We start from the raw sequence: 11,604 nt of genomic DNA, 5'->3' as shown, positions 1-11,604 counted from the left end.
ACATGCAAACAACAATTAGAGGACGTCTAACTTGTTTTTGCAGGGTATGCTATGTGATGTGATATGGCCAAGAAGAATGTGATGAATGATATGTGATGTATGAGATTGATCATGTTCTTGTAATAGGAAACATGACTTGCATGTCGATGAGTATGACAACTGGCAGGAGCCATAGGAGTTGTCTTTATTTATTGTATGACCTGTGTGTCATTGAATAACGCCATGTAATTACTTTACTTTATTGCTAACCGGTAGCCATAGTAGTAGAAGTAATAAGTTGGCGAGACAACTTCATGGAGACATGATGATGGAGATCATGGTGTCATGCCGGTGACGATGATGATCATGGAGCCCCGAAGATGGAGATCAAAAGGAGCAATATGATATTGGCCATATCATGTCACTATTTGATTGCATGTGATGTTTATCATGTTTATGCATCTTATTTGCTTAGAACGACGGTAGTAAATAAGATGATCCCTCATTAAAATTTCAAGAAAGTGTTCCCCCTAACTGTGCACCATTGCGAAAGTTCGTCGTTTCGAAGCACCACGTGATGATCGGGTGTGATAGATTCTTACATTCACATACAACGGGTGTAAGCCAGATTTACACACGCGAAACACTTAGTTTAACTTGACGAGCCTAGCATGTACAGACATGGCCTCGGAACACAAGAGACCGAAAGGTCGAGCATGAGCCGTATAGTAGATACGATCAACATGAAGATATTCACCGATGATGACTAGTCCGTCTCACGTGATGATCGGACACGGCCTAGTTGAATCGGATCATGTAATCACTTAGATGACTAGAGGGATGTCTATCTGAGTGGGAGTTCATAAGATGAACTTAATTATCCTGAACATAGTCAAAAGATCTTTGCAAATTATGTCGTAAGCTCGCATTTTAGTTCCACTGTTCAGATATGTTCCTAGAGAAAAATATAGTTGAAAGTTGACAGTAGCGATTATGCGGACAGAAGAAAGCTTATGTCCTTAATGCACCGCTCAGTGTGCTGAACCCCAAACGTCGTTTGTGGATGTTGCGAACATCGGACATACACGTTTTGATAACTACGTGATAGTTCAGATAAACGGTTTAGAGTTGAGGCACCAAAGATGTTTTCGAAACGTCGCGGAACATATGAGATGTTTCGAGGGCTGAAATTGGGATTTCAGGCTCGTGCCCACGTCAAGAGGTATGAGACCTCCGATGATTTTCTTAGCCTGCAAACTAAGGGAGAAAAGCTCAATTGTTGAGCTTGTGCTCAGATTGTCTGAGTGCAACAATCACTTGAATCGAGTGGGAGTTGATCTTCCAGATGAGATAGTGATGTTTCTCCAAAGTCATTGCCACCAAGCTGCTAGAGCTTCGTGATGAACTATAACATATCAGGGATAGATATGATGATCCTTGAGGTATTCGTGATGTTTGACACCACGAAAGTAGAAATCAAGAAGGAGCATCAATTGTTGATGGTTGGTGAAACCACTAGTTTCAAGAAGGGCAAGGCCAAGGGATACTTCATGAAACAGCAAATCAGCTGCTGCTCTAATGAAGAAACCCAAGGTTGAACCCAAACCCGAGACTAAGTGCTTCTGTAATAAGGGGAACAGCCACTGGAGCAGAATTACCCTAGATACTTGGTAGATGAGAAGGCACGCAAGGTCGATAGAACTATATTGGATATACATTATGTTAATGTGTACTTTACTAGTACTCCTAGTAGCACTAGGGTATTAAGATATCGGTTCGGTTGCTAAGTGTTAGTAACTCGAAATAAAAGAGTTATGGAATAAACGGAGACTAGCTAAAGGTGAGCTGACGATATGTGTTGGAAGTGTTTCCAAGTTTGATGTGATCAAACATCGCACACTCCCTCTACCATCAAGATTATTATTAAACCTGAATAATTGTCATTTGGTGTTTGTGTTGAGCATAGACATAATTGGATTATGTCTATCGCAATACGGTTATTCATTTAAGGAGAATAATGGTTACTCTATTTATTTGAATAATACCTTCAATGGTCTTGCACTTAAAGGAGTGGTTTACTGAATCTCGATCGTAGTGATACACATTTTCATGCCAAAAGATATAAGATAGTAATGATAGTACCACTTACATGTGGCACTGCCATGTAAGTCATATTGGTATAAATCGCATGAAGAAGCTCCATGTTGATGGATCTTTGGACTCACTCGTTTTTGAAAAGTTTGAGACATGCGAGCCATGTCTATTGGTGTATACGCATGAAGGAACTCCATGCAGATGGATCATTTGGACTCACTTGATTTTGAATCACTTGAGATATGCAAATCATACCACATGGGCAAGATGACTGAAAGCCTCGTTTTCAGTAAAATGGAACAAGAAAGCAACTTGTAGGAAGTAACACATTTTGATGTGTGCAGTCCAATGAGTGCTGAGGCATGCAGTGAATATCGTTATGTTCTTACTTCACAGATGATTCGAGTAGATGTTGAGTATATTTACTTGATGAAACACAAGTCTAAATTATTGAATGGTTCAAGTAATTTCAGAGTGAAGTTGAAGATCATCGTGACAAGAGGATAAAATGTCTATGATATGATCATAGAGATGAGTATCTGAGTTACGAATTTTGGCACGCAACAAAGACACTGTGGAAATTGTTTCACAATTAATACCGCCTGGATCACCATAGTGTGATGGTGTGTCCGAACATCATAGTTGCACCCTATTGGATATGGTGCGTACCATGATGTCTCTTATCAAATTACCACTATCGTTCATGGGTTAGGCATTAGAGACAACCACATTCACTTTAAATAGGGCACCACGTAATTCCGTTGAGATGACACCGTATGAACTATGGTTTAGAGAAACCTAAGTTGTCATTTCTTAAAGTTTTGGGGCTGCGATGCTTATGTGAAAAAGTTTCAGGTTGATAAGCTCGAAACCAAAGAGGATAAAATGCATCTTCATAGGACACCCAAAACAGTTGGGTATACCTCCTATCTCAGATCCGGAAGCAAAAGTAATTGTTTCTAGAAACGGGTCCTTTCTCGAGGAAAAGCTTCTCTCAAAAGAATTGAGTGGGAGGATGGTGGAGACTTGATAAGGTTATTGAACCATCACTTCAACTAGTGTGTAGCAGGGCACAGGAAGTTGTTCCTGTGGCACCTACACCAATTGAAGTAGAAGCTTATGATAGTGATCATGAAACTTCGGATCAAGTCACTACCAAACCTCGTAGGTCGACAAGGATGCGTACTGCTTCAGAGTGGTACAGTATCCTATCTTGAAGGTCATGTTGCTAGACAACAATGAACCTACGAGCTATGGAGAAGCGGTGGTGGGCCCATATTTCGACAAATGGTTAGAATCCATGAAATCCGAGATAGGATCCATGTATCAGAACAAAGCATGGACTTTGGTGGACTTGCCCGATGATCGGCAATCCATTGAGATAAATGGATCTTTAAGAAGAAGACGGACGTGGACGGTAATGTCACCGTCTATGAAGCTCGACTTGTGGCGAATAGTTTTTCACAAGTTCAAGGAGTTGACTACAATGAGATTTTCTCATCCGTAGCGATGCTTAAGTCCGTCGGAATCATGTTAGCATTAGCTGCATTTATGAAATCGGGCAGATGGATGTCAAAACGAGTTTCCTTACCAGTCTTCGTAAGGAAAGGTTGTACGCGATACAATCAGAAAGGTTTTGTCGATCCTAAGGATGCTAAAAGGTATGCAAAGCTCCAGCAATCCTTCTAAGGACTAGAGTAAGCATCTCGGAGTTGGAATGTACACTTTGATGAGATGATCAAAGATTTTGGGTTTGTACAAAGTTTCCGAGAAACTTGTATTTCCAAAGAAGTGAGTGGGAGCACTATAGAATTTATGATGAGTATATGTTGTTGACATATTGTTGATCAGAAATGATGTAGAATTTCTTGAATGCATATAGGGTTATTTGAAAAGTGTTTTTCAAGTGAAAACCTAGATTAAGCTACTTGAACATTGAGCATCAAGATCTATGAGGATAGATCAAAAACGCTTAATGATACTTTCAAATGAGCACGTACCTTGACATGATCTTGAAAGTGTTCAAGATGGATTAGTCAAAGAAGGAGTTCTTGCCTAAGTTGTAAGGTACGAAGTTAAGACTTAAAGCTCGACCACGGCAGAAAAGAGAGAAAGGACGAAGGTCGTCCCCTATGCTTTAGACGTAGGCTCCACAGTATGCTATGATAAGTACCGCACCTGATGTGTGCCTTGCCACATGTCTGGCAAGAGGGTACAAAGGTGATCAAGGAGTGGATCACCAGATAGCGGTCAAAATTATCCTTAGAGGAATAAGGATTTGTTTCTCAATTATGGAGGTGATAAAGAGTTCGACGTAAAGGGTTACGATGATGCAAGCTTTAACACCTATCTGAATGACTCTGAGTAGCAAACCAGATACGTATAGTGGAGCAATAGCTCCAAGTGGAGCGTGGAAGTAGCATTTACATTATGACCTAGAGATTTGCAAAGTACATACGGATCTGAATGTTGCAGACCCGTTGACTAAAACTTCTCTCACAAGCAAAACATGATCAAACTCCAGAACTCATTGAGTCCTAATCACATGATGATGTGAACTACTTTAATGACACTAGTAAACTCTTTGGATGTTGGTCACATGGCGATGTGACGTGTGAGTGTTAATCACATGACGATGTGAACTAGATTATTGACTCTAGCGCAAGTGGGAGACTGTTGGAAATATGCCCTAGAGGCAATAATAAATAAGTTATTATTATATTTCCTTGTTCATGATAATCGTTTATTATCCATGCTATAATTGTATTGATAGGAAACTCAGATACATGTGTGGATACATAGACAACACCATGTCCCTAGTAAGCCTCTAGTTGACTAGCTAGTTGATCAATAGATGGTTACGGTTTCCTGACCATGGACATTGGATGTCATTGATAACGGGATCACATCATTGGGAGAATGATGTGATGGACAAGACCCAATCCTAAGCCTAGCGCAGAGATCGTGTAGTTCGTATGCTAAAGCTTTTCCAATGTCAAGTATCTTTTTCCTTAGACCATGAGATTGTGCAACTCCCGGATACCGTAGGAATGCTTTGGGTGTACCAAACGTCACAACGTAACTAGGTGGCTATAAAGGTGCACTACAGGTATCTCCTAAAGTGTCTGTTGGGTTGGCATGAATCGAGACTGGGATTTGTCACTCCGTGTAAACGGAGAGGTATCTCTGGGCCCACTCGGTAGGACATCATCATAATGTGCACAATGTGACCAAGGGGTTGATCACGGGATGATGTGTTACGGAACGAGTAAAGAGACTTGCCGGTAACGAGATTGAACAAGGTATCGGTATACCGACGATCGAATCTCGGGCAAGTACAATACCGTTAGACAAAGGGAATTGTATACGGGATCGATTGAGTCCTTGACATCGTGGTTCATCCGATGAGATCATCGTGGAACATGTGGGAGCCAACATGGGTATCCAGATCCCGCTGTTGGTTATTGACCGGAGAACGTCTCGGTCATGTCTGCATGGTTCCCGAACCCGTAGGGTCTACACACTTAAGGTTCGATGATGCTAGGGTTATAAAGGAAGTTTGTATGTGGTTACCGAATGGTGTTAGGAGTCCCGGATGAGATCCCGTACGTCACGAGGAGTTCCGGAATGGTCCGGAGGTAAAGATTTATATATGGGAAGTCATGTTTTGGTCACCGAAAAAGTTTCGGGTTTTATCGGTAACGTACCGGGACCACCGGGAGGGTCCCGGGGGTCCACCAAGTGGGTCCACCATCCCCGGAGGGCTGCATGGGCCAAGTGTGGGAGGGGACCAGCCCCAGGTGGGCTGGTGCGCCCCCCCCCCCCCACAAGGGCCCAAGGCGCCTAGGGTTTGGGGAGGGGGTGCTTCCACCTAACTTGGGGGGCAAGTTTCCCCTCTTCCCCCCCTTGGCCGCCACCCTTAGATGGGATTGGGGCTGCCGCACCCCTTGGGGTGGAAACCCTAGAGGGGGTGCACCCCCCTCCCTCTCCCCTATATATAGTTGAGGTCTTGAGGGCTGCCAACACATGAGTTTTGACCTCTCCCAGGCGCAGCCCTACCTCTCTCCCTTCTCCTCTCTTGCGGTGCTTGGCGAAGCCCTGCAGGATTGCCACGCTCCTCCACCACCACCACGCCGTTGTGCTGCTGTTGGACGGAGTCTTCCTCAACCTCTCCCTCTCTCCTTGCTGGATCAAGGCATGGGAGACGTCACCGGGCTGTACGTGTGTTGAACGCGGAGGTGCCGTCCGTTCGGCACTAGGATCTCCGGTGATTTGGATCACGACGAGTACGACTCCTTCAACCCCGTTCTCTTGAACGCTTCCGCTTAGCGATCTACAAGGGTATGTAGATGCACTCTCCTTCCCCTCGTTGCTGGTTTCTCCATAGATAGATATTGGTGACACGTAGGAAAATTTTGAATTTCTGCTACGTTCCCCGACAGGACTCTCATATAATAAAGGCGCCCCACCACTCCAATCCATCTACTCCCAAGTCTCTGCGCAACACTGCTCACTCCAATCCAAGACCAAGTGACCAGAAGCCACAAGCACCTATGGAGGCGATGGACGCGAGCGGCAGTCGGTTGTGCCAAATCATCCAAGGCACAGGCCTGTGGCCCCGCACTGCGCAGTGTTTCCAGACGGTGCTGGCGACCGCAGGCATCGTAGCCCTCGCCGACGCCGGCTTCTCCTCTCGCATGGACGAGATGATGGTCAACTCCATCCGCAAGTTCACCACCGTCAAGAAGCGCGCGGACGATCTTGCCGTACTTCTCCAGCCCGCGTGCCCAGGCTCCTCATTGCCTGCCACCCTCATCGGCCTACATGGTGACGAACTCTTGCAAGCCCTGGTGGCCCTGCAGGTGACGGAGGTCGCGACGAAGAATGTGCACCTCGAGGCCGCGCTCGCCGCGCAGCGCCTCACCATGCAAGAAACCGTCGAACTGCACATCCATGTCTATGAGGAAATCGTCTACATAGGCCACTACAAGGCAAGCAAGGACAGAAAGATGTTGGCCTTCTTCTAGCGGCTGGAATCTTTGGACGCCATTGTTCAGAAGCACGTCGACCTGGCCACAAAAGCCGCTGCTACTTTGGCGCCGTTCGGTGGGTCGGTGCCCTGAGTCGAGGAGGTGGACGTCGTCGATGGATGCATCTCTTCTTCTTGCCTCCTGTAACCAGCACTGCATCGCCTCATGGCCTTGATGTTTTATTAGTATAGTACTCCCTCCGTTCCCAAATATAAGTCTTTCTAAAGATTCTAGCAAGTGACTACTACATACGGAGCAAAATGAGTGAATCTACACTCTAAACTATGTCTTCATACATCTGTATGATGTATTCCATTTGAACTAGTATCTAAAAAGGCTTTTATTTATGAATGGAGGGAGTATATGGCATTTTTTATTCCAGTCATAACGTTTTCACTGTGAGGTGGGGCCGCAGTTGAGCAAACCCACCCCACCCACTGGGCGTTGGCCGAGTTTAGAATTAGAAGAGAGAAACGAGGGAGGAGAGGTAGCTGTAGCACGGACGCTGTTGTTAGATGGGACTCGTGTTTATAGAATAGGAGTACTGAGCACTCGTGCCTCTTTTTTTTGAGGGAAAAATTAGTCGTATGTCTAGTACCACTAGTTGGGTGCGTGCGACCTATAGCTGTCATCACTTTAGGTCTCCTTTTTGAACCGCGGCTACGCTTCACAGTACATATTTTTTCATGCATTTATCCTCCTATATGTACTCCTAGGCTATTTCCACGTGCTCCCATTTGCCGACATGTGGGACATAGAGCATCTGGGTCGTAGTGCATGCACGACTCGGAGCATATGCCAGGGTACTGTACATTTCAGACCTCACGAATTACATGCAAACCCCCCGCAGAAGAATAAATAAATCAATGAATTACTACATGAAACCAGATTATTTACGTGGAAACTGGAGCACATTCGTTAAATTTTGGACATAACACGTTTATAAAAAATGACCGGACCTAAACAAGTCTAAGGGCCTCTTTGATTTTTCCCGGAAAAAAAGGGCCTCTTTGATTCGCAGGATACTGAAAACACAGGAATGGGGAAAGTATGATGGCGATGAACCGAGACGAGGAGAACTCTAACTCAGTTAGAGGTTAGAGTTAGATTCTAACCCTGAACTAACTCTAAACTAAAGAGGTGTATGGATGGCAGGGTTAGATTGACAATAAATGCTCTATCTCAATCATTTGACTACTTTGGACCCTATTTTTAGTCAGACTAAAATAAGTCCCTTGGATCCAAGCACCCTCTTGGTGTGGCTGGCTCTTCTATGGCCTCCTCCCGCTCACAATTGACATAAACGAACCATCTATAGAAATCAAGCATGCAAAAACATGATAATTTTTACTTTGTCCATACAAACGAGATATCCCACTTAAACATACAAGTCATCAATCAAGCTTCACAAAATAAAAAAAACTTCATGAAACAAAGAATGAGCTAACTCATCACGAAAGTTGTTCACGATAGGGAGGGAGCCCGGAGCCCCTCACACGCCGATGGAGGATCTCGCCATCGTCGCTCTGGAGGAAGGCTCTGTAGAGCCAAAGCCCCGGGTACCCCTCCGACGCTGGCCCTTGCGAGTTGAGGTCGACACCAACATGGGTAGCAGGGCCGCTTGCCGCCGACTGGGAACTTAATCTTTGGGCCTCTAGAAATAATGCAAGCCTGTAACTAAAATACCTAGAAAGGTGAACTGAATCTTTGGGCCTCTAGAAATAATGCAAGCCTCAAACTAAAATACCTAGAAAGGTGAACCAAATCTTTGGGCCTCTAAAAATAATGCAAGCCTGAAACTTAAATACCTAGAAAGGTGAACTGAATATTTGGGCCTCTAGAAATAATGCAAGCCTGAAACTGAAATACCTAGAAAGGTGAACTGAATCTTTGGGCCTCTAGAAATGATGCAATCCTGAAACTGAAATACCTAGAAAGGTGAACTAAATCTTTGGGCCTCTAGAAATAATGCAAGCCTGAAACTCAAATACCTAGAAACGTGAACTGAATCTTTGGGCCTCTAGAAACAATGCAAGCCTGAAATTGAAATACCTAGAAAGGTGAACTGAATCTTTGGGCCTCTACAAATAATGCAAGCCTGAAACTGAAATACCTAGAAAGGTGACCTGAATCTTTGGGCCTCTAGAAAGATTTATTACCTCCTCAAGCAGCATCAATCAATTCCATGCGTGCACCGCAAATCTATAGTAAGTTTCATCAAGATCTACTTTTCCAAATCAGAATTAGCGCTAGAGCAAGCAAGATAAATTATATGGCCGTGAGACAGAGAAGGAACGAACAAACTCACCCCTCTCGCGACCTCCCTGGTAGATGCGCTGTTGCCGCGCATGACAGAGGGAGAAAAATGACTGGTGAAGGGGGAGCGGCGCGACCTTCGAAGGTCGGAGGGAGAGGGCGGCCGGAGTAGGGCGGCGGAGGCCGGAAGGAGAGAGCGGCCGGAGGAGAGAGAGGGTGAGCGGCGCTTGGGCGGGCGGCCCTATGGGGAATAGAGAGGAGTCGTGCGAGAGGGGGGAGCGATCTGGTGCGGGCAGGTGAGATTTTTTTAGGGGAGCGATCTAGTACGGGCAGGTGAGATTTTTTTAGTTCTCTTTTAGTGGGCCCGAGGATAACTAACCCAATTAGAACCTCTCCACCGGGCTATTTTTTTAGCTGGGATAGAGCAAACTAGCTCAAACTAACCCCTCTTGTTTCGATAATTTGAGGCTATTTCAACCCAAACTAGCTCTAACTCAGGGATCCAAACAAAGAGGAGTGTTACTGTACATGCTACAGCATGGACCGTAGCACATTGTTTTTATGGCCATATCACCACATTGTTTTCTACTGCTGGTTCACTGGGCTACCGTGGTTCGCACGACTGGTTCACTGGGCTGCCGTGGTTCGCACTCCTCCGACTTGAGTAGTACTTCCTCTGTTCCTAAATATAAGTCTTTGTAGATATTTCACTGTGGACCACATACGAATGTATATAGGTGCATTTTATGTGTAGATTCACTCATTTTTCTGCGTATGTGGTCCATAGTGAAATCTCTCCAAAGACTTATATTTAGGGATAGAGGGAGTAGTATAGTACTAGTATATACCGCATCATTCTTTGCTCCTTCTTACTACTCCGACATGTGGGAGAGCCAGCATCTAGGTCGACGTGTCTTGCACCAGATTAGAGCGCGGAACGGAAGGGGGGCATCACCCCGGTCGGAGCGCCAATAATTCATGACTATAGTGAGTGGTCATATCACAAGTCTTTCCAGCAGTAACGCACCGTCAAATCGCACAGCCCCACTTGCTCACCCTCCTCGCCTCTCTGTCAAACCGCCTACCCGAAAACTGCCGCGCGTACTGCCCGGGAAAAGCCCTGCCCTCAACTTTTAACTACGTGAAAATAGTTCGAGCTTGTTCATTCTATATAAATACAGTACTTACTGTATGTTTATTCACCCGTGGGGTTGTTCAATGAATGGAGGGGCGGGGAGCACAAGTGAACAATACTGTAGTAGTAAGTAGGAGTCATAGAGTAGTCACCTTAAATAGAGAGTTTCTTTTCTTTAATGCCACGTACAGAAATTGAAACGCTTGTTGTGGATAGAAAAAAGATAATCACTCCACTATATATGGATGCAGGGGCCTGAGCGCTTGCTTTACTAGGTTTGCTCTCTTCATTCTCTCATCCTCTCCAAATATAAACAAGACAACGGTAGCGACATTTTCTCTCTGCTCACCGCTGGTCACAGATCCGGCCGGATCCCTTCGGCCAGTGTGTGTAGAGGACTAAAAGGTGCATCGTTCACGTGGTCATCGCCGCCGAGGGAGGAAACCCACAGCTGCTGGAGGGGCCCGATCCTCTGCCCGTGCTGTTCTCTCCGACACAGCGCCTGCTCGGGAGGTCCTCCGACCCTTCTTCCTCCCTGCCGTATTGTCCGCAGATCCGACCTGCCGCCGCTGACATCCCGGCGACCCTTAAGTATAAGTTCTTCGAAAGCGGCCTTGCTCTACTGCCCCAGCTCCCCACGTGTCTGCATGTGCATCTTTTTCTACTCCCATCAGCTCTTCCAAAGCCACCTAAATTTTTAGTATTATTAGAGGTAAAGCTACTTCATGCATTAATCTAGGGCTTTGTTCAAACAACGAAGAAAGGGGGGGAAAGTTGTAGCATGAATCTAGGACTTGATTCAAAGACGAAATAATATGGTGAAAGTAGTAGAGACCGGATACCCAACCGGTCTCTTGGTTGAAAAGGGAAATAATGGGAAAATGCAGTACAAACTGGATAAGGAACAGATCTATTATTGGTTGAAAAAAGGATAGAAAGTGGCGGCTGGTGGACAAGTCAATAGAGTATGTCCAGGATTAGATTTGCTGCCATCACATAGCAAAAGGTCTCCAGGATTAGATTTGCTGCCCTCACATAGTAAAAGGTCTCAGGATTAGATTTGCTGCCCTCACATAGTAAAAGGTCTCGGGATTAGATTTGCTGCCCTCA

The sequence above is a fragment of the Triticum aestivum genome, chromosome 6B, assembly GCF_018294505.1.
Source record: "Triticum aestivum cultivar Chinese Spring chromosome 6B, IWGSC CS RefSeq v2.1, whole genome shotgun sequence".
Taxonomy (NCBI): Eukaryota; Viridiplantae; Streptophyta; class Magnoliopsida; order Poales; family Poaceae; genus Triticum; species Triticum aestivum.
The sequence above is the reverse complement of the archived record's forward strand: the minus strand, read 5'-3'. Positions refer to the sequence as shown.